This window comes from Capsicum annuum, chromosome 3 (genome assembly GCF_002878395.1).
Source record: "Capsicum annuum cultivar UCD-10X-F1 chromosome 3, UCD10Xv1.1, whole genome shotgun sequence".
NCBI lineage: Eukaryota > Viridiplantae > Streptophyta > Magnoliopsida > Solanales > Solanaceae > Capsicum > Capsicum annuum.
Genome location: NC_061113.1, coordinates 214,267,395 through 214,294,101, shown reverse-complemented (window position 1 = coordinate 214,294,101; position 26,707 = coordinate 214,267,395). Strand labels below are relative to the sequence as shown.

At 35.7% G+C, this 26,707-nt stretch overlaps 1 pseudogene; it reads right to left on the bottom strand.

Moving 5' to 3' along the window:
* Positions 1-7,513: 7,513 nt before the first annotated feature.
* LOC124896807 overlaps positions 7,514-26,707 on the bottom strand; it is a 27,038-nt pseudogene continuing 7,844 nt past the window's right edge.

The window sequence follows — 26,707 nt, the reverse complement described above, 5'->3', positions numbered from 1 at the left end:
TTTTTATCAAATATTCATTGTTGTAGGTATTTTATCAAACACTTGATATTCATAGTTTAAGCTTGGAGTAATAGCATGATTTCAACATCAATAGCACTTAATTATGATTTAATTCACTAAATAACAACATTAAAATATGTGGGGTCTGATAAACATCCTCAATTTCGTGTAAACATGGTATAGAATTTTGATTCATGGGAGTTCATGGTTAAAATCACAATTTAAAATCATAATAACTTGTAAGGATCACAACTTTAAATTTAAAAGAGGATACTTGGACTCCATGGGTGAAATGAACCCATGGATGAACACTTAACATACCTGGGTTGATGAATTCTTGAGAATTTATGGTGAATTCTTGAGATTTGATCTTGAATTTTGAAGGCTAGGGTTTTCTATTTGAGAGAGAATGCTCTTGATTTTAGAGAAATTGAATAAACAATGACTAAGTAGGCTTTAAGGGCATTAATTTCGTGTTTTGAACTGATTAGGATCATAGAAAAAGACCCAACTACCCCTGAAATAATTAAGTATTTTCATCACTAGAATCCTATTTTTAGGATTCATCGTGATACAATGCCATCGCGGTGAGCCACTAGATTTTGGATGAAATTGTATTCCACGGACAAGTGCAAAAATGTACTTTGACGCGACATGATGGAATCGCATTGCGTCACTGGAAATTGACAAGTGTGAACTGGCACTCTGGCATGACGCGGTGCTATCGCATTGCATCATTGGAAAAAGATAATTATGAACTGGCATTTTGGTATGATACGGTACCAATCGCGGAGCCTCACTGGAAAGAGACAATTGCAAAATGGCACATCGGCGCGACACGGTGCTACTCATATTGAGCTACTACTTTCACTAAAAGTGCCATAACTTCTCACTCGAGTATTGAATTTGGGAAAAATTGGTATCGTTGAAAAGATAATTTAATTTTCTACAACTTGGTGAGTCGTGAGATGGAAAATTCTGAGTATATCAAAAGATATGATCATTTGAAGTTGACTAAGGCAACATTCTTATCAAAATTTCAATCGATAAGGGTTATTTCGATTCGTTTTATAGATGAGAGTTATTTGAGACCCTAATATACATCAAAATAACTCATAAAACTACCAAGGGACTATAAGATACTTTTCATGATCTTGGAATATGACTCTAACATTGGTTTAGGTTTTCGAGGTATTATAATATCTCCTCCTTGGGAACATTCGTTCTCGAATAAGACTGGTTTAGCTGAAGACACTGAGGAACTGAGATTTCATGCTGAATATACATGATAAAAATGTGATTACATGACTGAGTCTGAACATGACACATGAATGAACTGGTTCTGCGAATGCATGACTGACATGAGAATGGTATGCGGCTGAAACTGAGCATGAAAAAGAGAGATTCTAAGGAAAATTGTTATCTTATGTTGAGAATACTGAAGAATCTGAGATCATTTACTGAACAAACATGAATGAACATTTAACATACCTGGGTTGATGAATTCATGACAATTGATGATGAATTCTTGAAATTTGATCTTGAATTTTGAAGGCTAGGGTTTATTCTTTTGAGAAAGTGTGATTTCAATTTGGGAAAAATTATTAAAAGTAATGTAAACATGGTATTTAGGGACTTAAATCCCGTGTTTGTACTAAATAAGGTGTAGGAAAAAGAATTAAAAGCCCTTGGAAAAATTGAAACTCAAAACTAGAAATCCTAATTTTTGGCTTCGGCGCGATGCAGTGCAATTGCGTTGGGCCACTGAAAACGGGCAATTCCCCACTAGATTTTTTTGGCGCGATGCAATGGCTATTGCGGTGCCTCACTGGAAATTGACAACTGCAAAAATGCCCCTTGGCGTGACGCAGTTCTTATCGCCGTGACACACTAGAAAAGGACGAATGTGAAAATGTACATCACCATGATGCGGCGTTATCACGTTGGGCTACTATTTTTCACTAAAAGTTCCATAACTTCTCACCCGAGTATAAGATTTGGGCAAAATTGGTATCGTTGGAAAGATAATTCAATTTCCTATTATTTGGTGGGTTGTGAGATGGAAAATTCCAAGTATAGCAAAACATATGATCATTTGAAGTTGATTAATGCAACATTCTTATAGGAAATTCAATCGGTACGAATTATTTTAATTTGTCTATAGCTGGGAGTTATTTGAGACCTTAATATACATCAAAGTAACTCGTAAAACTATCAAAGAACAATGATGTTCCATGCATGATCTTGAAACATGACTCTAGTATTGGCTTAAATTTTTGAGGTATTATACACTTCTAACATTTTGTCTTCCACCGAAGCCATTCCCACCTTCTCTCGAATAATCTCATTTCTAACTTTATCATTCCTAGTAATTCTGCACATCCATATTAGCATGATTATCTCCGCCACCTTCAACTTTTAGATGTGGGACTTCATAACTGGCCAGCGCTCGTTCTCTATATAACATTATCGGTCGGACAACCACTCTATAGAACTTACCTTTAAGCTTAGGATGCACTCCCAAAGAGAGCCTCCATTTCAACCAACCTACACCAATATGGTGCTTGACATCCTCGTCAATCACTCCATTTTCCTAAATCATAGACCCAAGATACTTGAACTATATCTCGTTCGAATGACCTGAGAATCAGCTTCACTGCCACATCACCCTCATGCATTAAATCACTGAAATTACACTCCAAGTACTATGTCTTGATCTTGCTCAACCTAACCCATTAGACTCTTAGGGTCTATCTCCAAACCTTCAATTTATCATTAACTCTTCTCCATGTTTCGTTAATAAGCACTACATCATCAGAAATAATATACACCAAGGTATCTCTTCTTTATTATGTCTTGTAAATACATCCATAAATAAGGCAAATTAAAACAAACTATGAGAAAATCCCTGGTGCAACCTAGTCAAAATAGGAAAGTACTCTGAATCTCATCCTACTGTCCTCACACGAGTCTTTGCTCCATTGTACATTTCTTGAATCGACATAGTGTACGCCATAGGTACACCTCTAATTTTCAAGCACCTTCACAGAACCTCCTGGGGACTTTGTCGTACGCCTTCTTGAATCGACCTAGTCTACGCCATAGGCACACCTATAATCTTCAAGCACCTTCACAGAACATCCTAGTGACTTTACCGTAGCCTTCTTAAGATCGATGGAAACCATGTGCAAGTCCTTCTTCCTCTTCCTATACCACTCTACTAATCTCATCGCAAGATGAATGGATTAGGTAGTCGAGCGACCTGGCATGAAATCAAACTAATTTTAAAAAATAGTCACGATCCTTCTCTGCCTCAACTCTACCACTCATTCTCAAATCTTTATAGTATGACTCAAAAACTTGATACCCTATAGTTGTTGCAATTCTGAATGTCCCCTTTGTTCTTATATACAGGAATCAACGTACTTCATTTTCAAGCTTCCGATATCTTTGTTGTCCTAAAAATGATGTTAAATAATCTTGTCAGTCACTCTATACGTGCCCCGCCAGTGCTCTTTCAAAAGTTCACCAAAATAAAGTGTGATATAAGGAAATAAAAATAAAAAGAAAGTACATAAAACTTAAATTCCCTTGGAAAAGGAGTAGGGTTAAGATTAGGTTAGTAGGAGCTCTCTTACCCCACCTTAATCCTTTTACCATCCTCATGCCTCAATTTTAAATAAGTTTGATTGGTTATACTACTTTGTGTGATATGTTGTTGTTGTTGTTTTACTTTGTTCGGTTCCATAAGTATTGACGATAACTTTCAAATTAAAGAATTGTCATTGCATAGTCGAGTGTTATTTGTTGGTATGGAAAATTAATACAACTTTTTATATGTTCGCTTGTCTTTTTTAGAGTTAAATGGCACAATTTTTTATCAATATTTTAAGAAATATTTCTTCATCAAAATGAAAAAAAATACAGTTTATAGTATTTTTTCTTTTCTTAATATCTAAATTTAATTTTAAAAAATTTAATTAATCTAATTTAACTTAGCATTGAAACTTAGTCAAATTGACTAAAGAAAAATGAAGAAAACATATAACAAGGAATGGAGGAAGTAGGTCTTTAGTCATTGTGTACTTTATAAACTTAACACACTTATTGTGATTATATCATCAATTTTCATACTTACTGGGAGCATGCATTATCAAAGTTTTTATAAGAATTTTGGCAAGGGCTAAAGCAAAATCGAATTAGCATAAAAAGTAGTTAGTGTCCGTTTGGATAGGTTGAAAAAAATGGCTTTTAAAAAAATTCTTTGAAAGTACTGAAACTTATTTTAATAATAAGTTGTTACGTGTTTAGATAAAAGTGCTGAAACTGAGAAAAAGTTGTTGATGTGTTTGGTAAACAAGTGTTGTTAAGCACTTTCTTTTTTGTTAAAATGTCTGAAATGCCCTTAAAGCTGTTAATAATATATAGAGTTGATTATTATTAGATTCTTATTTCTAAAGTGATTCAAATTAAAATTAATATATATTTAAATTCAGTTTAAATATAAATAACTATTATATATATATATATATATCTATAGAGAGAGAGAGAGAGAGAGAGAGAGAGAGAATATTTTCACGAATGACTATCAAATTTGTGCGCTAAAAATCTTTCTTTTAAAGAGTTTAAATCATCAAACAAAATATATATGTTATTAATCATTATAATTACATTAATAGATAAATAGTTCATCACAAATGATATTATTTGTCTGATGAAATAACTCTTAATTGAAAAATATATTACTCATTGATTGAGTAATGACTATATCACTACTGAAACATTGTCGAATACGAATATTGTGTCGTGAATTATAGATGGTCCATTCACTAATCATCCATGAAGTTGTATATCTTCAGTGAATATTCTCCATATATCTTGGTTGGTGACTTATTTTTTTGTAGAGAAATTTATGTGGTGTACAATAATAATTGTTCAAATTTAAAAGAATATATTAAAGAAATAGAATAATATATAAAAATTCATATTTCATAGATTAGAAGTTTCATACAAATAGTGGTATTAATATGGCCAGAAGTAAGTTCGCCATAAATACAAAAAGTGAAAATATTTAATTAATACAAGCATTAATCATTACAAACATCATTAACAATCATATCACGAAGTCCCACCCAATACAAATTATTTTCCTCACTCACATTTTCGTCATCTATATTGTTAGCCCTTGAAGTTGTGCCTACATCGGAATCAACCGATTGAATATATGTTTCACTTTCCGTCGTTCAAATGCATCATCCACATGCACTCTTTCTAATGTAATTATGAATGACCATAGTAGCAATTACGATATTTCTTTGAGTGTCAATGTTATAGTAAGGCATGTTTCGTAAAATAGACCACCTTACTTTCCAAACACCAAATGTGTGCTCTACTATGTTTCTACAAGAAGAATGCAAATAATTAAATTTTTTAATGCGTCCTCTTGGCTCCCGTAATTATCGTGTTGCACCACGTCAAAAGTCGGGAAGGTGATATCTCACATTATTTAATCTGTAAGGAGCTATATAATCCTTCATGTGCGAATATTCAAAATCAACTAGATAATATTTATTTTTCAATGGATGAGAAAAGTTGAGATCTTGTCTACGAAGAGCTCACGAAATATACGATTATCGTGAGACGATTCTTTCCACCCAGCCCATACAAATGTAAAACACATGTTAAAATATACAACAACAAGCATATTTTAAGTCGGATAACCTTTATGTTCAATATACGATATTTCTTGACCTTACGACAATTTAGAGTTAACATATGTATCATCAAGTGCTCCAATGCAACCCTACAAGTATATACATATATAAATTTAACTTAAGCAAATAATCATGAGAAAAATTAAATATTAAGTATAATAAATTATATATTTGGAGAAAGTGCAACTTACTTTAAAAAAAGGTAAATAACGCTCGTTACATGGCTTGTGAGCTCCTACACCATCATTATAATTTAAATATGGTCTAATGATATCTCTGGCAAGATTAGAAACGACATCTAAAAAATGATGAAAATGCCTTTGAAACGCCTCTCTAGAATGTTGAAAGATATCTTGTATCATTCGATTTTCCGTTTCATGTGCACAAATCATCAAAAACATGCCTAACATTTTGTGTGTAGAAATTTTATGAGTGGTTTAAGTCTATATTTTTCAGTTAATCATTGGATAAATTAATAAACACCGCCTTCTTCGATCGAAAATTTTCATAACAACGGGTTTCATTTCCTCGTAATATCTCTTGAATAAATATGTCTGAAGCGATTTGATGTACGACAAGGTTTCTTACATAAGTATTTTTCGTAATACCTCAAAACATAATTACCTGCTAGTTGACAAAAAGTCATCCATTCCTTGTCTTGCTCTCTACGAACTTTTTTCAATTCGTCATCTTCTTCATATAACAAGTCACTTAAATCAAGAGATATGCTAATATTCGAATTCTCCATTTAACAGAAAATTAAAAACGCCTCACATCAGTAGAGTATGGGAGTATAAAAATTCTAGAATTCTCACATTAGTAGAGTATGCTACATTAACGTATTTTAATTTGTAAGACATACTACGAATCTATGTAATTCATATCTCATTGCACACTCTTCATCTAATAAGTGGAAGTCAACAAAACATACACATCTATAATATATTAAAAGTGTGAAGGGACTTGAAAATATTGTTTGAACTTTTTACCCTTTATTAAAAGTCTTTGCTTTAGACAAAATCGTCTTTTCACTATTTTTTCCTAATATTTAAGAATTAACAAATAATTAAATATATTTATGGTAAAACCTTCTCTTATTAGAAGTCATCAAAATTAATAAAAATCAATACTTTTATCATTAGTTTAAGAATTATAAATCAATTAAATTAGATTTTAAGAAGAATTGAAAAATCTAGAAATAAATATAAAAGAATTAGAATAAGAAAAATTAAAGAAGTATCAATTTTTAAAAAGTTTTAAGTACGTATAAGAATGTAATCAATGATTTTATAAATATTTGACTTTAAAAATAAGAAAATATTTTAAATATAGAAAAAAATAATCGTACCACAAATAATGTTCAAATTGATGTGTCTCTCTTAGCCTCTGACTGGAGGAAAAAGAGGTAATACATGACAAACGCAAAAGTAATGATCCATCAACCACTTAAAAATTCTGGTGGTAAAATATATATATGTTCTTACACTAAAATATATGTTTATGTTTACATTATTATATTAAAGTGTGCATAATCTTTGAAAAGTGATTTAAACTTTTATACTTCATTAAAAATCTCCGGAATAGATAAAATTATTTAACTTTAAATAATCAAATATTACACGTGCGAGGCACGTGCGATTAAACTAGTGTATAAAAATACACACACATATAACAATACATATAAATTCAACCCAATTATGAAAAGGTTTTCATACAACCACAACGTATAAAATTCACACGTACAACCATAATATCAAACATCAAACAACAAACATACTTAAATTAAACAAATATATTCTTCACATTTTCTTAAGCACGTATCATTCATAGTTATACTCCAATCAAGATTTTCGAACTTCATCAATAGTCATCTTAAGAAATATTTGACGAACGTCTTTCTTTAGATACAAGTTCATTGTATAGTTATACATTTCAGGCGTGACAACAATTTCAGAAATACTTGCCAAAAAGTCCATACACTTATCAATTGTAGGATCATCTACTGCATGAGATGTAACAGTACTTTTGCTTGACATTAACTCAACTATAGAGTGTAGTTCCTCTCTAGAAGATTTTATCTTACTCTTTTTTACTCTACTGCTAGTTTCAATACCATCAGTTGAAAGTTGTCTTTTTAATGATGACTTGGAAAACATAAGAAAATTCATATGTTGTAGGTCATCACTTTCATCACTCCCTTCATCATTGGTATAAATGAAGTGTTCTTTGTCAAAATCATCTACATCATTTGTTTTATCTTTGTCCAGATCTACTCCAATTTCAAAAATTTATTCTTGATTTACGGTGCGTGCTCTTTCCCGTGTAGAAACTATATCAGAAAATAATGTATCATAATTATAACATATGATAGAAATATCTCTATTCCTAAACCTCTTATATCGATAATCCACCCAAAATTAAAAAACAAACAAAATTACTTAAGTAAATTAAACAATGAGAGAAATACTAAATAACTATAAAATAATGCGAGAGATGTACCTTAATCTTTTGCTCCCACCAATCATTATCTGCAATGATTGTATATTTTGTTGCATCCCAACCTAAACCTGTATCCCTTCTCATCATCTGCTTAAAAAGAGCATAGTCCTGTTTCATGTTGTCCCACTTATTTTTCAATTATTTTCTAGTATAGTTTCTTCCTATCTTCCTATTGAACTGCTCAATCATATTTTTCCATCCATCTTTATTTAAATAAGAGTTTGGTCTATTTTATTTTCTAATTTCTATTTCACACACTTCTATAAAAGAAATACGGGCATCATAGTCTCACCTAGCATTACTTCGTACCAAACTAGTTTCCAGCATGATGAAATATAAATGATCTGATGATATGAGTGAATAAGATGAGCAGTAAGAATAAAATATTATAAAGACGTAGGAAAGGACATATTATAAGAACAAGAAACGAAAAGTAAGTAATCTAACTAAATACATGGCTAATAACAGGTGTTGACACTCAAGTTTTGCTCTCTGTGCTTAAAATTAACGTCTTCAGGCTTCCTGATCATTAAAGGACACAAAATATAATTTTCACATCTTTTTATAATTGTTGATAAATTATTGATAATCATCATTACTTTAGGATTTTTATCAATTTGTTGTCATATCTTTTCTTTTCATAATTTATTAATAATTCTCTTTATAGCAAGATTTTTATCCACTCATTAATATTTTTCACAGTCATCTGCACACGTACACGACATGACACTACATTTCTTTCAAATTAATTATATTTTCAATATTCTTTATATTTTTCTTTAATTACACATCGATTCCTACACTTTGCACATTATTTACAGTCCACAAATGCTGAGTTACTAAATTCCATTAACTTATGGAATATTATTGATATCTGACAACTGACTGAGTTCATGAGATCATGGAGATTTCCTGAGTCATAAGACTGTCTGAAGTCTAAGGATTCATAGTTTGATTGAGGGTATCGTGAAAACGTGACATGGCTCTAGGCACACAACTAATATTTCGGGTACAAGTACCCCTAGGACTCGATGGAAGGAAACTGACAAAGCATGACTTACTTGAATACATAATAATCACTATGATACATTTATTAAAGCATTTCATCAAACATGTAATAGGCATGAACTTGTACATATATGGTGATTTCATGATATCATGCTAGTTAGACAATTTTCCTTTCTCTAAGCATTTAATCAAACATATTGCAGGCAGAGTACATGTATACATCATTGTATAGTAATTAAACATCATGGTTCACTTCCAATTTCATTATTCAAGGGTTTAGTCATAGGTTTGCATGAATCTATATCTCTAATAATTAAACCCACATAACAATTATCACCCAACATGGATTAGAATTTAATTTCTCATTTAACAACATGAACTAAGCAGCCCAACCATGAAATTCATAGAGAAGATCCATAAACTTGAATTTAGAAAAAAGGATTCTTGGGCTTCATGGATGAAAGGGGTCCATGAATGAACACTATGCATACCCGAGTTAAGATTCTTGATGTTCTTGAGCTTGAAGAATTAGAATTCCCTCAGTTCTTGAAGAAGATTGGATTTTATTCTTGAAGATTATTTTTAGAGAGAAACCCTAATCTTGTTTGTGGAATAATTATAATCCAAATGGCTGAAATCGGGGATAAATAGGGTATATATAGACGAGTGATAAATGACTAAAATACCTCTATTAAAATAAGCTGGAAATTTAGAATGAATTATTCAACGGTGGGTCGACGGTCTGTCGGACCTCTCCGTCGGACTGAGACAGAACTGGGACTCATTGCCATAGAGCGATGGTGGGGTGCGACGGTCCGTCGCTGGGTCGATGGTCCATCAGACCTTTATATCATATATTTCCAGATAACGGATTCACTGCTTCGATACGACGGTCATGCCCGACGGTCCGTCACTTGTCTGATGGTCTGTCGCCTGCTCCGTCACACCTGGGTTGTTTTCTCTACCTTTTATATTTCGGTCATAACTTTCTCATTTGACACCGGATTTTGATGAAATTGGTATTGATGGAAAGCTTATTCAATTTTCCACATGATAGGAAGTGAAAATAAAAAAAATACCACATGTACAAGAATGGATTCATATTTCAAACCAATTTCTAACATTCTTGAGATAATTTCAAGCTCAGAAAAGACACGGATATTACAATATCTCCCCTTTGAGAATATTTGTCCTCAAATAAGACTGACTGAGAGGGGAAACAATAAACTAAACATGAATGATTGTAACAAGATCTCATGACTGACAAGCTGAAAATAACATACTGAACATGCATATGTGATGCATGTTTAACTGATTCATGAATGCATAACTGAGTGTTCTGAAGAACTAAATTTCTCACAATGAGAATGCACGTCTGGTGCATAATTACATAACTGACTGATACATGAGTGCATGACTGAATATTCAATGGCACTTGATACCAAGTTTATAATGGGAACATGAGCATGAAACTGAATACCAATTTCGTGATAAACACTGATCATGAAACTGAGTAAGCTTAAGGAGAACTGTTACCTTGAGCATGATCTGAGTTGGCGGATAAGAGGTGAGGATACTTGGTCTGCATGTCTGCTTCTACTTCCCAAGTAGCTCCCTCGACGGACTGATTTTGCCAAAGAAATTTAACTAGAGGTACTTCTTTTTTCCACAATCTACGAGGCTAAAGTCTAAGATTTCGAATGGAATCTCCTTATAAGAGAGGCTGTTCTATACATCAATGCTCTGAATAGGGACTACTATTGCTGGGTCACCTATGCACTTCTTGAGAAAAGAGACATGGAAGACTTGATGAACTGAGGCTAGATCTGAAGGCAACTCGAGCTCATAAGCTACTTTGCTGAAACGACTGAGAATTTTGAAGGGACCGGTATATCGGGGACTGAGCTTTCCCTTCTTGACGAATCTCTTCACTCCCTTCATGGGAGAGATCTTTAGATAGACATAATCACCAACCTCAAAATCAAGATCTTTTCTACGAACATCTATATAAGACTTTTGTCGGCTCTGAGCAGCCTGGAGTCTTTCTCAGATCAACTGGACTTTCTCTAAAGCATCGAATTCTAAGTCAGAATCTATGACTGCGGCCTTACTAACTTCGAACCAACCAATTAGAGATCTGTATCTCCTACCATAGAGAGCTTTAAATAAAGCCATCTGAATACTTGAATTATAGCTATTATTGTATGTAAACTCAATCAAAGGCAAGTGGTCATCCCAACTTCCCTTGAAATCAATCGCACACGCCCTTAGCATATCTTTTAAAGTTTGAATGGTCCTTTATGCTTGACTATTTGTCTGAGGATGAAAGGTTGTACTGAGATGAACTTATGTACCAAGACCCTTTTTGAATGCTTTCCAAAATAAGAGGTGAACTGGGTACCTCTGTCTGAGATAATAGACAACAAAACACTGTGCAATCTGACCAACTCTCTGATGTAGAGTTTGGCATAATCCTTGACTGAATAAGAGGTATGATGTAACACCCTGATTTGCTGAACCGGAATACTACACGGTGCTTATGACCCCGAGGGACCACAAGCTAACCAATGACTAATATCTATACCTGTATACTGCAAATCATGATATAAAAAATACAAAATACATGGAACTGTAAGGCCATAAGGTTCAACTGAATAAAATCATATGGGCGAAAATAGCCATAATAGCTAAATCTGAACGTATATATGAAAGTAAATCCGAAAGCCTCTAAACTGTCTGAATAAGGAGTTAAAGGAACATGTCTCCAACTAACTCCGTAAAACTGAACTGAAGAAATAGATAAATGAATCAAATCATATTGTCCTCGAATCAATGAGGACTCACTGTGTCTCTACGACTGGAATGCTGCCACTACTGCTGGGCTAGAGCTCGTGTCTCGAAACCTATGGTGTAACATGAAAAGAAAGAACCATAGCACAAATGCGTCAGTACAACTGGAGTACTGAGTATACGAGGAAAGTAGGATGAACATAAATGGTTTCATGCATGAACAACACTGACTGACTAATATGAATGTGGGAGTGCAAACACACATATATAGAAACTGGGACCGTGAATACGTGATAGCATGACTTGTAAGCTAATACATGGTTTGCTGATAACTGTCCTGACTGATACTGAAAATGATAATATGGATGACTGTATCTGATAATCCTGTATATACTGAAAGCTAAAGAGCGCCCTGAGTTCTTTTACTGAGACTGATACTAAAATAGATAACATGGATGAATGTATCTGACAGTCCTGTATATACTGAAATCTGAAGAACTATCTGAGTTCTTTTACTGAGACTGATACTGAAACTGTGGGAAGTAGTGTTTAACCAACATGCCCCGTGTATGTCGTTATGGCTAACCTAGGGCCCAATCTCTGCCCCGACTGGAGGGGTGTCAATACTGCGCCACTGGTAAGGACAGCTGTGAGTGACCCTTATTTGGCGGGTACTCAATGAGAACGGTGGGAACCCTAAGCTGATTGGTTAAGCCACCTCATCAACCCTAATCTGATGGGTTAAGATATCTCAACCTACGCTGGCTACATAGTTCTGGAACACAAGGATCGCTACTAAGAATCACACCCTGAATTGGTGAGTGAGTTCCCATCCTTGGATTCACTTGGTGCTAACCTCTACTCCCATCTGGAGGGACTGAACATAAATAACTGACTGTACATGTTGTAATCTTACTGAATTCCATTGACTGGCGGAATGTTACTGATATCTGACAACTGACTAAGATCATGAGGTTTTCCTGAGTCACATGACTGACTGAAGTCTATGGAATAATAGCTTGAGTTCGGATATCGTGAAACATAACATGGATCTAGGCACACAACTATAGTTTTTAGGTACAAGTACCCCCAGGACTCGATGGAAGGAAACTGACACACATGGCTGACTTGATCATAAGAGTAGAGTCCATAATATATAATATCATAAGTAGGGATCTCATACTATGCATGGTTATCAACAATGTATTGCATGGAAAGGATTTCATATCACATGGAAGTACTTGCACAATCTTAATATCATGTTCATTGCATAATCATATTGGAAACACATACTAATAGCATGGAAGTTCATGTGGATTGCATGGTTAGCATGCATCTTGTTCATAAGTAGGATTTTCAAGTAAACATAGCATAATCTCATAAGAATAGTTCATGGGCATTCCAACAACATTCACAAGGCACATTAACAACATAGAAGTTATTGGAACGTAAGGGCATATCATGAATCCTTCACTTAGTAACAATTTAGCTATATTGCATGATTTCTAGTTCCTTAGGCATTTTATCAAACACCTTTCATGCACATCTTAAGAATAGGTGAATTCATCAAATTATACATCATGAACAACCAAATTTACATATTTCTAACTCTTGTGATATCATGAATTCACAAAAACATATAAAGATTCCACCTTGGGAATCACCTAATACCAACAACATGATCATCAATACCCAACAATATAGAAATCATACTTTATAATGAAAAAAAGAGGAAAACAATTAAGCATGAACATGGGTATGATTATATCACCACAATCAACCAAGCTTTTGTATTTTAAAGATTGATTCTTGAACTTTATGAACGAATTAAATCCATAGATGAACACTACGCATATCTTAGAAGGAAGATTCTTGATGATTGACAGAGGAATTTCCTTGAAATTGGATCTTCAATCTTACTTATGCAAACCTAGTTGTTTTTCTTCTTTATTGGTCTTGGATGATGAGCTTTGAGATGAAAATAGGGTTACAATTGGTTTAGAAGCTATATTCTTTGTAGGGTTATGTTTAGGAACGTGTAAGGAGTATTTAAAGACTTAATTACCTTTAAAATAACTCAAGACGGAGTGTTTTTGTCACCTGGAATTATCTTAGGTGGCGCCCAAGTAATAGCCTATGCTTGGGTTGGGCGGCGCCTAACCAATCGCCTATGCCTACTGTCTCTCACGAAAATGGGCATAATGTTTTGCTCGAGTATTGGATTAAGGCAAAATTGATATCGTTGGAAAGATAATTCAATTCTCTAAAATTTGGTGGGTCTAAATCAACCAAAATACCATATTAACATCGAGTTATACTCATTCAAAGATGACCCTTGCAAAATCGAACACTAAAACTTAATGGATTCAAAAACTCTTAGCTTGCGTTACCTTAAGTGACTCATATGAACATGCTTAATGCATTATAAGCTATCCTATCACTAGGATATTTCTTGTTAGTCATGTACTCAAGTATGAATCACAGGATTAGGAACATGCGGGGTATTACATATGAACTGAAAGAAAATAAGCTGATTTGGTCATTCTTTCTACAATGACCCAAACTAAATCATGCTGATGATGAGTTCGGGGCAAACCCATCACGAAGTACATGTTCACTTTTTTTCACTTCCAGGTAGGAATAATAAACTCCTGCATAGGACCACTAGGCTTCTGATGCTCTATTTTAACTTGCTGATATGTAGAGCACTTAGCCACAAACTCTGCAATATCTCTCTTCATCCCACTCCACTAATAGATCTCCTGTAAGTCGTGGTACATCTTAGTGGTCCTTGGATAAATAGAGTAGTGCACACCATGCGCTTCTGCAAGAATTTGCTACCTTATGTCATCTACGTCTCGAACACAGAGACGACCCTGACAATGAAGAACACCATCTCCCCTTAAGGAGAAAACCTCTACTTTCTGATCCTGAACTAATTCTTTTAAGTTGAAAAGGCTGGGATCTATATCTTGCTTTTTATTGACCTTGGAAACTAAAGATAATTCTAAACTACTTTGAACACATACACCACCCTCTGAAGAATTGACTAAGCAAACGCCTAGTCTAGCAAGCTGATGGACTTTTTGAGCTAAATTTTTCTTATTGTCCTCAACATGAGCAATACTATCCATAGAAAGTCTACTGAGAGCGTCGGCCACTACATTGGCCTTGCCCAGAGATAAAGAACACTCATGTCATAATCTTTCAAGAGCTCTAACCACCTTCTCTGACAAAGATTGAGATCTTTCTGAGAAAAGACATTCTGAAGGCTCTTGTGATCTGTGAAGAGATCTACATAAATACCATATAGATAATGCCTCCAAATTATCAAGGCAAATACTACGGCTGCTAACTCAAGATCATGAGTAGGATAATTCTTCTCATGAGGTTTAAGCTGTCTGAAGGCGTAGGCTATGACCTTACCATGCTGCATGAGGACACAACCTAAACCTACTCTGGATGCATCACAATACACTACGAACCCATCTAAACCATATGAAAGAGCTAAAACTGGAGCTGAGATAAGTCGAGTCTTCAACTCTTGAAAACTCTTCTCGCAAGGATCTAACCACTGAAACTTGACTTTCTTTTGAGTCAATTTGGACATAGGGGATGCAATAAAAGAAAATCCCTTAACAAACTATCTGTAATAGCTAGCCAAACCTAAGAAACTCCTGATATCTAATGGAAAGATAGGGTGAGGCCAGTTTCTTACTGCTTTGGCCCTTTGAGGATCTACTCTAATGCCATCATCGGAAATGATATGACCAAGGAATTCTATTGACCTTAGCAAAAATTCACACTTACTCAATTTGGTGAATAACTGATGATCCCTGAGAGTCTGAGGTACTGTTCTGAGATAGTCTGCATGATCGTGCTCGGTGCGAGAATAGATCAGAATATCATCTATGAAGACTTTGACAAACATGTCCAAGTACTGCTTAAACACATGGTTCATCAAGTCCATGAAAGCTGCTGGGGCATTGGTAAGACCAAATGACATGAATAAGAATTTGAAGTGACTATACCAAGTACGCAAAGCTATTTTCGGGATGTCACATTCTCTAACTCTGAGCTGATGATAGCCGGATCTGAGGTCTATCTTGGATAAATAGATAGCCCTAAAGTTGGTCAAATAAGTCATTGATTTTGGGAAGAGGATACTTGTTCTTGACCATGACTTTTTTGAGTTGACGATAGTCTATACATATCCTGAGAGAACCGTCTTTCTTGTGCATGAATAATACTGGTGCACCCCACGGGGAAACACTGGGTCTGATGAATCCCTTATATAAGAGATTCTTTAACTGCTCTTTCAGTTCTTTGAGTTCTGTTGGTGCCATTCTGTATGGAGAAATAGAGATAGGCTAAGTATCCGAAAGAAGATCAATACCGAAGTCTATTTCCTTTTTAGGAGGAATTCCAGGAAGATCTTCGAGAAAAATATCTTAATATTCATTTACAATTGGAACTAATTCAAGTCTGGGAGTCTCAAAAATAGTGTCCTTAACTCAAAAAATATGATAGACATATCCTTTAGATATCATTTTCCGTGCCCCAAAGGTAGGAAACAAGCTAACCTCTGAAAGCGGATACACTATCTTTCTACTCTAGGATGGGTTCATTCGGAAACTAAAACTGAACTATTTTGTTTCTGCAGTCGACTGTGGCATAGTAGGAATAAAGCCAATCCATGCTGAGAATGACATCAAAATCAGTCATATCTAATTTGACTAAGTCTGCTACAGTGACTTTCTAAAATATCATAACTGGGTAGTTCTTGTATAACCGTCGGGCTGTGATGGTTTTACCCACTGGGGTAAAGACTGATAAGGGCTCTGCCAGAATTTTAGGAGTGATTCCAAAATCAATTGCTATATAAGGAGTAACAAAATACAAAGAATCTCCTGGATCTAGCATAGCGTAAATATGCACATGAAAGATCTGTAACATACCAGTAACTACATCAGGAGAATTTTCCTGATCTTGTCAAGTCTAAAGAGCATAAAGACGATTTGGGCGTTGCCCGCTAGTAGCACTGGTGGTGGCACCTGCTAATTTGGGTGACCAAACTGAGTTGAGAAACAAAGATGAATCTGATAACCTGACTGAGGACAGTCTCTGACTCTGTGGCCTAGCTTGCCAAACCTAAACAGACATCACTGTCAGCTCTGCAAACACCCTTGTGGTTCTTACCATAAGTCTGACAAAAGGGATTAGTTCGGGCATTACTGACACTACCCTGAGACTTAGAGCCTGGCGCTCTATCTCTGAACTTAGGAGATGGAGCACTGGCTGAAGAAGGAGCTGGAACTGATGGCTTAGGGAAAAATTGAGAATGATTGCCCCCTTCTGACTTAGGCTGACTAAAATTAAACTACCTGTCCTAGCTTTCTTATTATATTTTTCCCTCTACTTAATCTTATGCTCCTCTATCTACTGAGTATGGGTCATAAGCCTGGCTAAAGTTATGTCGCTATTCAGTGTGGCAGATCTGCTCATTTACCATGCTATCATTTACCCCTGAAGTGAACTTACTTATTTTGGCACTATTGTCTGCAACCACATGAGGGGCATATCAGGTTAATTGAGTAAATTTTACAGAATACTCTTTCACCATCATATTGCCCTGCCTGAGGTTAATGAATTCTAGCACCTTAGCTTCTCTAAGCTCTTAGGGAAAGAATCTATCTAAAAATAAAGTAACAAACTCCTCCCACTCTATAGGACCTGCATCATCTGACCTTTCTGACTTCCACTATTTGAACCAAGTATGAGCCACGTCCTACAACTAATGTATAGCTAACTTATCACTTTCACTAGACGTAACCCTCATTATATCTGTAACCTTCTGCACCTGATCTAGGAATTTCTGAGGGTCCTCGTCTGTCTTAGACCCAAGAAAGGATGGAGGATTTATTCAATTGAAGTCCTGAATCTTAGTTGCAGCTGAATTGTCCACTGGATTATCTAGAACGATAATTGGTCATTCATTCTGAGTAGCAACTTACTGAGCAAGAGTAGTGAATGCGGCCCTAAATTCCGCATAAGAAACATGTTCATCCAAGGGGTCTTCTTGGACAGGCTGGGTTCTTTTCTTGGGAGACATGTTCTGAAATAAGGAGAAAAAATGGATTAGAATGAGAGATTGACATTGAGATTATGCTCACTGGCACGACATGAATACTGAAAGAAGGGAAATTATTCCTAAAATATCTTATAGCCTTCTGCATATAAATGTCGCGCGCAATACACCCATGCACAAGACTCTACTAGATGCGACTTTCAGATTTCCTAGGACTCTATTGAACCTTAGGCTCTGATACCAAGTTTGTAACGCCCTGAATCTGGTACCCAGAATGCTACACAGTGCTCATGACCCCGAAGGACCACAAGATAATCCATGATTGATATCTATACCTGTACACTGCGTAATATAACATAATAATGCGGAAACATGCACTGAAAGGCCATAAGGTTTAATACTGAACATAACTGAATAACATAACAACTATGTGGGGTAATAAAATACCCCAAACAAAACTAAAAATACTAAAGTCTGAAACATGATAGTCTGCATCTAGTCTGAAAGCTTCTATTGTCTAAATAATCTGAATAAGGAGTTGATGGGACATGTCCCTAACTAACCCCAACTAATAAACTAATCAATGAGATAATAAAATAAAATAAAATCATGTCCTTGAAGGATGAGGACTTACTTCTAACTCTGACTTCTGAGACTGGAATCTACTACTGATCTAGAACTTGTGTCTCTGAACCTATAGTGTAACATAAAAAGAAAACACCATAGCACAAATGCATCAGTACAATGGAATGTACTGAGTATACATGTGAGGTATGCTATATGCAAAGGTTCACATGCATGATTAATGCTAACTGACTGTCTAACATGAACGTGAGAGTGTATGCATAAATACGTAATTGTAACTGACACCGTGATAACATGATGACTAAATCTGAATACTGATAACATGGTATACTAATAAATGATATGATTGATAACATAAAAGACTGTATTTGAATACAACGGATAACATGGGTGACTGTATCTGACAGTACTGAGTTGGGGTCCAATCTGTAACCTCAATTAGAAGGGTGTTAATATCACGCCACTAGTAAGGACAAGTTATAGGTGACCCTCATCTGATAGTGTCCCTTTTTCGAGAATGGTGAGGCCCTTATCTGACAGTGCTTACCTACCTCATCAACTCTTATTGTCAGTGTAGATATCTCAACCTATGCTGGCTACATAGTTCTGGAATGCAAGGATGACTACTCAGGATCACACCCTCAGCTAATACTGTGTGTCCTTTTACTTGGGTTAACTCGATGCTAATATCTACTTCCATATGAATGGACACAGAACATGATTTACTGAACTGAACATGAGCTGAATTACTAAATTCCGTTGACTAACAAAATACTACTGATATCTGATAACTGACTGAGTTTATGAGATCATGGATATTTCCTGAGTTATAAGACTGTCTGAAGTCTAAGGATTCATAGCTTAACTAAGGATATCGTGAAAACATGACATGGCTCTAGGCACACAACTAATATTTCGGGTACAAGTACCCCCAAGACTCGATGGAAGGAAACTGACAAAGTATGACTTACTTGAATACATAATAATCACCATGATACATTTATTAAAGCATTTCATCAAACATGTAATAGGAATGAACTTGTACATATATGGTGATTTCATGATATCATGCTAGTTAGATAATTTTCCTTTTTCTAGGCATTTAATCAAACATATTACAGGCATAGTACATGTATACATCATTGTATAGTAATTAAACATCATGGTTCACTTCCAATTTCATCATTCAAGGGTTTAGTCATAGGTTTGCATGAATCTATATCTCTAATAATTAAACCCACATAACAATTATCACCCAACGTGGATTAGAATTTAATTTCTCATTTACCAGCATGAACAAAGCAGCCCAACCATGAAATTCATAGAGAAGATTCATAAACTTGAATTTAGAAAAAAGGATTCTTGGGCTTCATGGATGAAAGGGGTCCATGAATGAACACTATGCATACCTGGGTTAAGATTCTTGATGTTCTTGAATTTGAAGAATTAGAATTCCCTCAGTTCTTGAAGAAGATTGGATTTTTTTCTTGAAGATTATTGTTAGAGAGAAACCCTAATCTTGTTTGTGGAATAATTATAAACCAAATGGCTGAAATCGGGTATAAATGGGGTATATATAGACGAGTGATAAATGACTAAAATACCTCTATTAAAATAAGCTAGAAATTCAGATCGAATTATTTAATGGTGGGGTGCGACGGTCCGTCACTGGGTCGACGGTCCGTCGAACCTCTTCATCGGACTGAGACAAAACTAGGACTCACTGCCATAGAGCAATGGTGGGGTACGACGGTCCATCGCTGGGTCGACGGTCTATCAGACCTCGCCGTTGTATATTTCTAGAAAATGGATTCACTGCTTTGATGCGACGGTCATGCCTGACGGTCCGTCATTTGTCCGACGGTCTGTCGCCTGCTCCATCGCACCTGGGTTGTTTTCTCTACCTTCTATATTTTGGTCATAACTTCCTCATCTGACACCGGATTTTGATGAAATTGGTATTGATGAAAAGCTTATTAAATTTCCCACATGATAGAAAGTGAAAATAAAAAAATACCACATGTACAAGAATAGATTCATATTTCAAAGAAATTTCTAACATCCTTGAGATAATTTCAAGCTCAGAAAAGACACAGGTATTACAATATCTCCCCTCTGAGAACATTTGTCCTCAAATGAGACTGAATGAGAGGGGAAACAACAAACTAAACATTAATGACTGTAACATGATCTCATGACTGACAAGCTAAAAATAACATACTGAACATGCATATGTGATGCATGTTTAACTGATTCATGAATGCATAACTGAGTGTTCTGAAGAACTAAATTTCTCACAATGAGAATGCATGTCTGGTGCATAATTGCATAATCGAATGATACATGAGTGCATGACTGAATATGCAATGGTACTTGATACCAAGTTTATAATGGGATTGTGATGAACACTGATCATGAAACTGAGTAAGCTTAAGGAGAACTGTTACCTTGAGCATGATCTGAGTTGGCGGAGAGGAGGTAAGGATACTTGGTATGCATGTCTGCTTCTGCTTCATAAGTAGCTCCCTCGATGGACTAATTTTGCCAAAGAAATTTAACTAAAGGGACTTCTTTGTTCCAGAATCTACGAGGTTGATAATCTAAGATTTCGACTGGAATCTCCTTATAAGAGAGGCTGTTCTATACATTAATGCTCTGAATAGGGACTACTATTGCTGGTTTACCTATGCACTTCTTGAGTAAAGAGACATGGCAGACTGGATGAACTGAGGCTAGATCTGAAGGCAACTCAAGCTTATAAGCTACTTTGCTGAAACGATTGAGAATCTTAAAAGGACCGATATATCGGGGACTGAGCTTTCCCTTCTTGACAAATCTCTTCACTCCCTTCATGGGAGAGATCTTTAGATAGACATAATCACCAACCTTAAACTCGAGATCTTTTCTATGAACATCTACATAAGACTTTTGTCGGCTCTGAGTAGCCTGGAGTCTTTCTCAGATCAACTGGACTTTCTCTAAGGCGTCGAGTTCTAAGTCAGTATCTATGACTGAGGCCTCACTAACTTTGAACAAACTAATTAGAGATCTGTATCTCCTACCTTAGAGAGCTTTTAACGAAGCCATCTGAATACTGGAATGATAGCTATTATTGTATGTAAACTCAATCAAAGGCAAGTGGTCATCCCAACTTCCCTTGAAATAAATCACACACGCCTTAATTATATCTTCTAAAGTCTGAATGGTCCTTTTTGCTTGACCATCTGTCTAAGGATGAAAGGTTGTACTGGGATGAACTTGGGTACCAAGACCCTTTTGGAATACTTTCCCGAAATAAGAGGTGAACTGGGTAACAAATGCTTTCCAGTTAGATCAGTCAAGAAATATGAGTAGTAACAAATTCATCTCAGTCTAAGATCAGATAATAATTAGTTCAGAGTCCTTTAGTTGGGAGTAGTAACTAACACCAAGTGAGTGCAGGGATGAAGGCTTCCCCGTTAGAGAGGCAGAGTTGTTAGTAACAATTCATGAACTCCATAACTGCGTATCTAGTGCAGGACCAGGAGTCACTCATTAGAGTAAGGCTTGACTATCATACTGCCTTAGGCGTGACTTCCTGTTCAGGGTCACCCGTTTGAGAGGCTTGACCATAGCAGAGGTCTTTACCCGTGGTATGGTATTGATACCCTTCCAGTTGAGGTTACAGGTTAGACCCCACTAGTTTAGAGTTGGGGTATGTTGGTTAAGTGAGAACTCCGACAGTTATAGTTTAGTTTTAGTCATCACAGTAGCACTCAAAAATCAGGACTGTCAGATACGGTCATTCAGCTTAGTGAGGAACTTAGATAGTTCCATAGATTCATAGACCACCTGATAGAAAGGCCTAGTCTTATATAAAATTAACTAATATCAGTACTAATCGATTCAGAGATCTGCCACTAGATACGCCTGATCTCAAACTCAGATTCAATCATTCCTTATCGTTAATACTATATTTAAAGATCATCTGCTAGATAGGTTTGATCTCAATTTTAGTCAGTCGATATTAGTAAGCTCAAAGTTCAGTCATCAGTAGACTCGATTATTCAGACTCTCAGTGTTAGTAAATGTAGATATCAGTATTAGTAGACTCAGTTGTCAGAAGTTCAAGTATTCAAAAGGTAGTATTCAGTCCAAGCATGTATCCTTATTCAGTACTCTCATGTTATTCAGTTAAGTTATGTTCATGCATAAGCCCTTGCATTTAGCCTTACCTCATCTAGTATACCACTACATTTAAAGTACTAACGCATACTTTTCTCTTTTTCTATGGTGTCTTATACCATAGGTTCAGGCGAGCTAGAACCAGAGCACCCTTAGCAGTCCTGAATCAGCCAACAACCGTTGTCTTAGCAGTGAGCCCTCATTATTTGAGGATAATCCTTATTTTATTATAGCATTAGACTCAATTTATTTTTAGTAGACGAAGTTAGTTGGGGACATGTCTCATCAACTCCACAGTTCAAATAGTTTAGAGGCTTTTTAGATAGATGTATTAGTATTCAGAATTGATTATTTTAGATGTTTGAACCTTATAGAAAGTTTCCATCAGTTTTCTGCATTTATTTCCTATATTATGTAGTTCTCAGGTATAAATATTAGAAGAGGGTTAGCTTGTGGTCCTTCGGGGTCATGAGTATCGTGTGGCATGCCGATTCTAGAAAATTAAGATGTTACAAACTTGGTATCATAGCTTAAGGTTCAATAGTACCCTAGGAAATCTAGAAAGCCGCATCTAGTAGAGTCTTGTACATGGGTGTATTGTGCGCCACATTTATGTACAGGAGGCTATAAGATGTTTTAGGAACAATTTCCCTTCTTTATGTGTTCATGTTGTGTGAGTATGCAGAAGTTCCAGTTGATTCTCAATCTGATCCATTATTCTTTTCATTTATAGAAGATGCCTCCTCACAGAGCCAATGCCCATAGAGATGATAACCAACCACCTCAGCCCGTAGATCCTGAGAATGAAAATGTGTCACATGCAGAGTTTCGAGCATTTTTTTGGGTGCTAACCCAAGCTGTGACAACTAGTGTTCAGGGAAACCGTTAGGCTGTAGCTCCACCTCAGCAAGATGAGGGTTTAGCCACAACCAGAATTAGAGATTTCATGAGAATGAACCCGCCAGAATTCTTTGAGTCAGTAGTAGATGAGGACCCACAACTTTTTCTTGAGGATGTGAAGAAGATCACCCAGATTGTGCATGTTTCTAAGGAGGAGATTATAGAGTTAGCATCTAATAGGATGAAGGATATTTCTTATGATTGGGTAGTGACATAGAAAAAGAGTAAAGGGAAGGATGCAACTTTTATGACTTGGAAAGTATTTCAAGACTCCTTCTTAGATAAGTTTTTCCCATTAGAGATAAGGGAAGCTAAGGTAGAAGAGTTTATGAACCTAAGAAAAGTCTCTATGAAAGTGAATAAGTATTGTCTTAAGTTCAACCAGTTAGCTAGGTATGCTCCCGATTTGATAGCTGACCCTAGAGCGAGTATGAGTAAGTTTGTGACTGGTGTGTCCGGGTTGGTGTTGAAAGAGTGTAGGACTGCTATGCTCAATAGAGATATGGACCTTGCTAGACTAATGATGCATGCACAGCAGATTAAGGCCAATAATATGAAAGAAAGAGAGAGAGTGAGTAAGAGATCCAGAATAGGTAGTTACAACTTTTCTTAGGCCGGGTCACAGGGTGGTAACCGTTCTCACCATAGTCAAAAGTTTTCAGTCCTAGCTCCATCCTCAGCTAGTGTACCTTCACTAAAGTTTGGGGATGTCAGTCATGATGGGGCGCCAGGCTCCAAAACCTAGGGTAGTGCCAGTAGTGTTCGTACCTATCCGCTTTGTAGAGAGTGTGGCAAGAATCACCTAGGTGTGTGTAAGGCAAATAGTAAGGTTTGTTTTAGATGTGGTAAACCAGGCCATAGAATGCGGGAGTGTAGAGTGCTAGCTTAGAAGGGTAGAGATCCGCGTCAGCAAGGCGCCACTCCTAGTACCACTAGTGGTCAGCGTCAGAACTGACTCTATTCAATTCAGACTCGCCATGACTAGGAAGGTTCCCCTGACATAGATTTGGGTATGTTATAAGTTCTTTATATTCATGATATAAATTGTTAGATCCTTTTCTCCCATTTGAGCCTCTGTTTCAGCATGAGTTAGTTAGTAACACTAGCAAGTCAGTTTAGCAGTCAAATAGTCATATTCGTATAGTTTGTTTTCCCATCTTTTATCTAATCATTCTATCCTAAATCTCAAGGAAAGATATCTATTCCAAGAAAAAAAGTCCTAGTAGTTGCAAGATAAGTTCAGTTCATGAGTCATGCATTAGTTTCAGATTCCTGAGATTCAGTTACGATCCAGTTCATAGATGCTGATGTGCTGGCCTTCTGTTAGCACATTTAAGACTTTTAACTTGGAATAATTGTAAGTTATTAAGTAAGTATTTTATGTGATTTTGTAGAAAAGTCATGATGCATGAACATATAGGAAAGCTACATTGAGAAGGATGATTTTTGGTAAAAGATGTAAGAAATTAAGTTTTGAAGATTTCATCCGACGACTTGGTGTGATAAGCTATCAGAATATGTCATCACACATAGACAGAGAACAAGAAAGGTGAAGCATTTCTGATGACATTTTCTGATAAGTCGTCAACTTTCTGATAAGCCGTCAAGACTTGTCATCAGTTGAAGGCAGCAAACATGGAATTTGAAGATGAGTTGACTATATTTTTTGATAAGTCATTAACTTCCTGATAAGCCGTTAGGACTTGTCGTCAACCGAAGGTAGCTAATATAGAATTTGAATAGGAGTTGAAGACATTTTCTAATAAGTCATCAGACTTCTGATAAGTCATCACATATGTCATTAGATTTGTGATAAGTCATCGCAAATGTCGTCAGCTAAAGGAGCGAAAATCTAAAATTTTAGTTTCGAATTTCCTTTAAGTTACAGATATAAATAACAGCTTTTAGGGTTTCATTCAGCATCTAGAACTTATTCCAAAGCTGAAGTAACCTCTTTTTGGGCCTCTTAACTGAGAATTCAATCTTTAACTCTGTGATTGGGTTTTGGAAACTTTTTCTTGAACTTGGAAGAGAATCAACTTCAGACTTCATCTTTTGTAAGTCTAATTGATCTAAATGATGAATACAATTGTTACTATCTCTTTCTTTATCATGTGGAACTAAAAACCACAATTGGGGTTATGGGATCTATGAGTATTCCTCTATAGATTTAATAGTTGGTTAGGGTTTGAGTGATTGTGGGAACATCTTGATAATTTCTTTGTAATGATTGTTTTCTATTGGCTACAAATAATAGATCTAGCCTTATGTTTGTTTGCTCGAACTGAGAAATAAACTAAGGGGTCATTTGGTTTGAGGTATAAGAAATCCAAGGGATAAGTTATCCCGGGATAAATTAAAAGATCACTTAATCCCTTGTTTGGTTGGAGGGATTAATCCAACCTGGGATAACTTATCCCACCATTTTCTCCTTAATGATAGGATAACTTATCCCATATACATGGTGGGATAAGTTATCCTGGGTAATCCCGAGATAACTAATCCTGGTATCAGTTATCCCAGGATAATAATCTCCCAACCAAATGACCCCTAAAGGTAGTAAATTATCAACGAGGATTTGGGAAGATTAATTTTCTATCTAATGATTAACGTTGTAACAAGATAATTCAACTCGAGATAAAATCAATGTGAGTAGAAGGTTTTCCTAAGTTCGAGAGAATTAGGGAGTATAACATCTAGGTAGGTTGATAAACACTTAGATGGATTGTCGATACTAATAATTTGGTGTTTCCCACAAGTCATGAGAATCCAGTACTACAGCTATTATTCAATGAGGGGTTGATAATCATAGTGATCACAACTCTAGTTTCTCTATGTCATTGATTTTAACCATTGAAATTTTTGCTTTGAGTTCTGAAGCAAGTTGAAACTTTAATCATTGTTTGATTGATAAAACCCCCAATTAAAGGAAACCATTATCTATCAGTCATTTTAATCA